General features: G+C 40.4%; 1 pseudogene; it reads right to left on the minus strand.

The window, feature by feature from the left end:
• Positions 1-2,209: 2,209 nt before the first annotated feature.
• Positions 2,210-2,322, minus strand: LOC114006508 (uncharacterized; annotated as a pseudogene).
• Positions 2,323-6,306: the final 3,984 nt, after the last annotated feature.

A 6,306-nucleotide genomic window follows, 5' to 3' on the forward strand; every position in this document is an offset into this window, starting at 1 on the left:
GTGTGTGTGTGTGTGTCTATGTGTGTCCAACATCCTGGTGGGATAGAGAAATGGAGGAAAAAGTTCACGGCATGACCACACCCCACTGGGATGCTTGCGTGCTCTCTGACTCTCTCTCTTTCTCATCCCCTCTGGCAATAAAAACAAAATGCTGACAAGTTTTTTAAAAAGCTAAACACTGGGGCCAAGTGATACTTCAGTGGTAATACAACTAGGTCCACATGAGAAAGGTCTGGGGTTCTTATCCAGAGACCACCCTGACCACACCAGGCATGTGGGCATGCCCATGATCCAGGCCAGCTGAGAATGGGAGTGGGTCATGCTGTGATGCCCCTGTTGGAGGTGCCTCTACCTGTCATTGCCCACTGGAAAATAAATTAGTACACTTTTTTAAAAAAATTTAAACACCAGGGCCAGCAGTGGCATAGTGGTTAAGGCACTGAACTCCCATATGGCAGACCACGGTTTGAGTTTCAGACCCAGTGGTTTGAGAATCACACCAGGTATGCACGCATGTGTGTATTTGTGTATGTGCTCCAAATCCCAGGAGAATGGAGGAGAAGGGATTGTGGTGTGGCCATCCCCTTTGGGGGTTGATTTCTCGCTTTCCCACTCATTGTCTCTCCCCGCTCTGGTAAGCTCACACACCCTATGGCAAAAACACTTTAAATATATATATACATATATATAATATATTAATATTTTATATAGACATAAATGTTATATATTAATATTTTATATATAATATATTAATATTATATATTAATATAATATATTAATGTTATATATTAATATATTAATGTTATATATTATGTTTATATATAAACATAATAATATATACAAATATATAATATATAAACATATATAAACATGTAAACTAAACATGAAATTATCTATATTACATACGTTATATATAATATAATATATATTAATATACATGTATAATATGTTATGCCAGCCAAATAAAACCTATCTAATTTGCAATTTCTGAGACCTAGACTACTTGTGACCTTGTGTCAGAAACTGAATTCTTTGAAAGCAAAATCTATGTCATATTCCTCTTTGTATTGCTAGTATCTACTACTAAGCCTAGTTTAGCAAAGGGCCAAACTAAATTAAACCTCATCCTTTTGTATATAATGTAATATTACAATGTCATTAGTCAAATGGCTCCTGGGCTTGGGCCATGTCTGCTGCTTCTGGAACCACATATTCGTCATTGGCGGCATTACCTGCATTACAAGCAGTATGGGTGACTTTATTTGGGTCCTTCTGCCCCCATTTCAGCCTATCAGCTTCTCCAAGCTCAGAAATTGCTCCCCTCTAGGGCAGCAATTCATGGCATTGTTAAGGACCTTGATTCCCCTGGAGGTGGCAGTTGCACTATAAGTTTTACTAGACATTCATGTGAATGAATTTCTGAGAGCAGATAAGGACCAAGATAGAAAGTGCTATTCCGAACATCAGAAAAGGGAAAGGAGTCTCCCTCCCTAGCCTCAGGAGGGGTCCACCGGGGCAAGTCTCTCCATCTACAGATGTATGAAGTACTACAATGGGCACAGGGCAGACCTGAGATTCTCTATGGGGAGGAAAGGGAGCCTGCAGTGTCCACCGGCTACAGAGAGATAAAAGATACTAGGGCACTGCCACTCTGATTTGAGAATCTGGAAATCAGCCTAGACCAAAATAAAAACAAAGAACAAAAGCCAGGCCTGGAGTGGAGCTTGTAATTCCACTAGAGGGCAGTTTAAACTTTTAAAAGAAAATACACCTTTGGCACATCACGAAGTGAAAGGTGAGGAGCCCTCTCACCTAGTTTCTCCATGTGAGGCCCTGGGGACAGGCAGGAAATTAATTTAGCCACTTCCTCATGGAGCTCACAGTCCAGGTGGGGACTAGTGTATTAAACAAACAACTAAAAAGGATAATCTCATGAAGTAGAGAGTAGGAGAATTATTGCGAGAGACTAGGAAAGGGAGGAGGGAGGACAGAGACATATTAGTTAGCTGAAACAAAATTATAAATAAGCAGAATCTTTAAAAAGTTCATGGAAAATGTGTATTATGATAAGATGAATACAGCCAGGGCTAGTAGCTGTCATGCTGACTGGAGTGCTGGACTCCCACATGGCCAACCGTGATTTGGCTCCTGGACATGGCAGCTTACCTCCTTGCTTTCTATTTCTCTCTCTCTCTTTGGTGAGCATGTGTGCCCTATGGCAAATTAAAATAATAATAAATAAAATTAAATAATTCTTTCAATTAGCAATAATCACGCCTCGGATCAACCTCACTGGCTACGATACTGCCACTGCGCAAAGCTAAATTTAATAATTCTTTAAAAAAAAAAAATGAATACAGATGTTCCCCTCTTAATGACCAGTCTATTTAATCACCACTCAGGCTTAGAACTAGTTCCCCAGCACGAGAAATCCCTGTGGTAGACAGTGAGCTAGCGATGAGTGGGCAGCCCTAAGAGAATAGCAGAAGGACATATGTCACATCAATCACAATTTATCAGGAGTTATAACCAGACCCTCCATGAAATGCCTTCTTCCCACACAGCTCCTGGCTCTGGGAAGACGAGGCAAATATCATTTTTCTTCCATGGTACCTGGGGAAGACACATAGGGGTGGTTGTAAATTTCCCTCTTATCATTCCTCACAAATACAAAAAAGACCCAACCAGATATTTTGGTCAACATCCTGACTCCCACCCGAGCAATAAACTAATTGGGCAACCTATCCTAATTAGGCGCGGCAGGGCTAACACTGGGCATGAGCAATTAGATAATCAAATTCCTCAGATTCTTCACCTGTGAGAGAGATGCAAGCACAGGAAAAAGCCCACAAATTTGGGACCAGCAGTTAGCATAATGGCTCTGTCTCTGGACTCCCATGTAGTCAACCATGGTTCCATGGTTCGAGTCCCAGACCCGGTGGCTTAAAATGCCAGACATGTGTATGTGCGTGCCCAAGATCTCGAGAGGAGAATGGAGAAGGGACTGAGGTGTGGCCATCCCCCCCAGGGGGTGATTTCTCACTTTCTGTCTCTCTGTCTCTCTCTGTCTTTCTGGTGAGTGTACCCACCCTATAGCAACAAAAAACTCTTAAAAAAAAAAAAGCCACGAATTCAAATAAAAGACATAGATAGTGTGACAGACTTCCCATTGTTAAATATTATCACCTCTGATAATAAAACTAACACCTAAACCAGTTCCAAATGCAGCAGTTGCTACCTAGCAACCTAACAACCTGCCCGCCCAGAAGACTTTGGGTGTACTTCTTTTCTAAAATCTTTCTTTCCTATCAAATTCCCTTTTATATCTACTTTTATTGTGGTTGTGGCTTTATTTTGCGCCTAGAAACAGGTCTCTAATTTTAGTAATCTGGACCCAAAGAACCAATCACCTTACACAACGTAGTTCAATACTTTCCCTATGACATCTCCTTTCTCAGTCTTTGTCAGATTCCCAAAGTCAGTTAGTATTCACTACATCAGTGGTTCCCAACCTTCTTGATACCAGGGACTGGTGGAAGACAGTTTCCACAGACTAGGGTCAGGGTAGAAGAGGGGGAGATGGTTTCTGGATGACTCAAGCACATGTCATTTATCATGCATTTCATTTCGGTTATTATTACATTGTAACAGATAAGGAAATAACTCTACAGTGGGAATCAGGGCAGAATCAGTGGGAACCCTGAGCTTATTTTCTAACTAGACAGTTCCATCTGAGGGTGATGGGATACAGTGACACCTGAAATGTGTTGCTTATGTCCAGTCTACCCTGTAATCACGTTTCAGTTGATGTTACTGCAAGAAACTCTGATTCATAAACATTGGACGTTGGAAATGGAAGTGGGCTTTTTAGTTCTTATTCCACCTTGACTTTAATCCAGAACACATGGGGATTTGAAGTTGTCTCAAACGTACTGTTTAAAACACACACACACACACACACACACACACACACACAAACCAAACTTTTATTTATTTTAGTTTTTGCTACAGGGTATGTGCACTTGCCAGAAAGAAAGAGAGAGTGAAAAATCACCCCCAGAGGGGATGGCCACACTTCAATCCCTTTTCTTCCATTCTCCCCTTGAGATTTTGGGTATGCATGTGTAAGTGACTGGTACAATTTTCTGGGACTCTAACCGTGGGATCCAAGACCTTAACCTTCATGCCACCTGCTGGCCCTGGCTCAAACATACTTTTTAAAATAATTATTTATTCATTCATTCATTTGTTTTAATTTGACCAGAGAGAGAGAGAGAGAAGGAAAGTGAGAAAGTAAGTCACCAGGTCTGGGACTCGAACCATGGTCGGTCATGTAGGGCCAGCATGTGACATGGTGGTTAAGGTGCTGGATACTCAAACATACTTTTAAGGCCACTGTATTTGCAGTCTCAAGCAGCTGATCCTCTTCTAGCACAGTCAATTCACTTGGCTCATTCACAAACGGGTGATGGATCCACTTCTTCCCAGTTCAGCGTTTGTTTGTGTTTGGGAAGTACTGCTCAAACTCTTTTGAAAGCTGAGATAGTTTATCAAGCACCTGATGGGGGTGCTTGATAAACTATCTAGCTCAGTCTCTACTAATGTTTGAAACACTCAAAAATCCCCATGTTCACTCATTGCCCCCTCAATTCCACTTTGGCTTTAAAGGCAGCAACTTTATCTGCTGGTTTGAGCATAGTTGATTTTCCCTTAAAGTGACAAGCTGAGTTCATTGAGCACATTGAATGTGTCACACAAGTAAGCAAGTCTTGCAACCCATCTGTATCACTAAAATGTGCTGCCATTGGTGACTCTCTTTTTAAAAGAAATCTCTGGAGTGGCTCTTGTAACTCAAAAACTCTGGCTAGCGATCCACCTTTAGAAAGCCATGCCACTTCTGTTGTATAAGAGAAAACGTGTTCTTTGAGTCCATCTCCTCACAGAGCTGCACTAACAGACACAAGTTAAGGGCATGTACTTTAAGGTGGTTGATCATTTTAATCACATCCTGCAAAACATTGTTGAGGTAATTTTTTTTTATCTAAGCAGCATTTTTCTACAGATGCTACAGTGCATAGCCTTACATTCAGAAGTAATTTCCTTGACCCAAGTAACGAAACCAGAAAACGGTCCAGTCATGGCAGCTGCTCTGTCCATGCATATACACAAAATGACCAATTCAGTTTTCCTGATAAGTAATCATCCAAAGACCTGAATAGTTTTGCAACTGTTGTGTTAGTTGGCAACAAGTATGTATAACTACTTTCATGCACATACTCCTGAAAACTATATCGCACACAAAAAAGTATTGTGGCCTTCTCAACATCAATAGTCTCATTAACCTGGATTGCCTGCCACGATGACTCACTAATCCTCTCTAACAATTGTGCCACAATATCCTCTGCTATTTCATTAGTTCATCTAGTTATGGTGCTAGCCAAACGAGGAACACATGACTTTTGAACTGCAACCTCTCCTAGAAGTTCACAACAAATGTCCTTAACAGCAGGTAGGATCATCTTCACAGATAGTAAGGGCTTCTGAGCTTTAGCAATGTGGTTAGACACGAAGAATAATGCTCTCAGTGAAGACACATTTGATAAAGTGGTGGCCATCAATAATTGCTTCTGTTTGTCATGTTCACACTTTTTTTCTTTTTGAAAAACTTCAAAGGCTTATCTTTTAATGCAAAATCCTTGGTCTCCACATGGTGAAGCAATTTTGAAATTTTCAAGGCTTCCTTGGTTGCCACACAGTATATGAAGTGGACTTGGAGAATGTGAATCGCCTGTTGCAATGAACCCATAATTTAAATCGAACTCTTGGTATTTTCTTATAAATGCAACTTTCTTTTTGTTGGCAATCTTAGAATCTTCCACTGTCTCATCTTTGGGTCTTTATGTCCTTTTCCAAAGAAGCTCTTCAGTGACGTTTGTTTTTTACTCATTTTGGCTAGAGTTAGCTCATAGGCGTACCAAAACTGTAACTTAGACAAATATGCAGTGTGGAAAAGAGGTGTGGATGAAAGTGGTGAATGAAATAATGGGTGGGCCACACATGGACTAAAATAAGTGTCAGATTCTGACTTACAGTCTGCTATCAGTTGCAGCTTGTCATTTACTACTCACTGACAGGGTTTTTTTGTTTGTTTGTTTGTTTGGTTTTGTTTTTTTTCCCCAATTTATTTATTTGCATTCATTCACTGTACATCATTACAGCATACAAAATGAGATTTTCCATCTAGAGTACACTGTATATTGTCTCAATCAAGCACATCAACAAATATGTTATTCTTAGCAAATGATC

The sequence above is a fragment of the Tupaia chinensis genome, unplaced genomic scaffold, assembly GCF_000334495.1.
Source record: "Tupaia chinensis unplaced genomic scaffold, TupChi_1.0 Scaffold148557_1, whole genome shotgun sequence".
Lineage (NCBI taxonomy): Eukaryota > Metazoa > Chordata > Mammalia > Scandentia > Tupaiidae > Tupaia > Tupaia belangeri.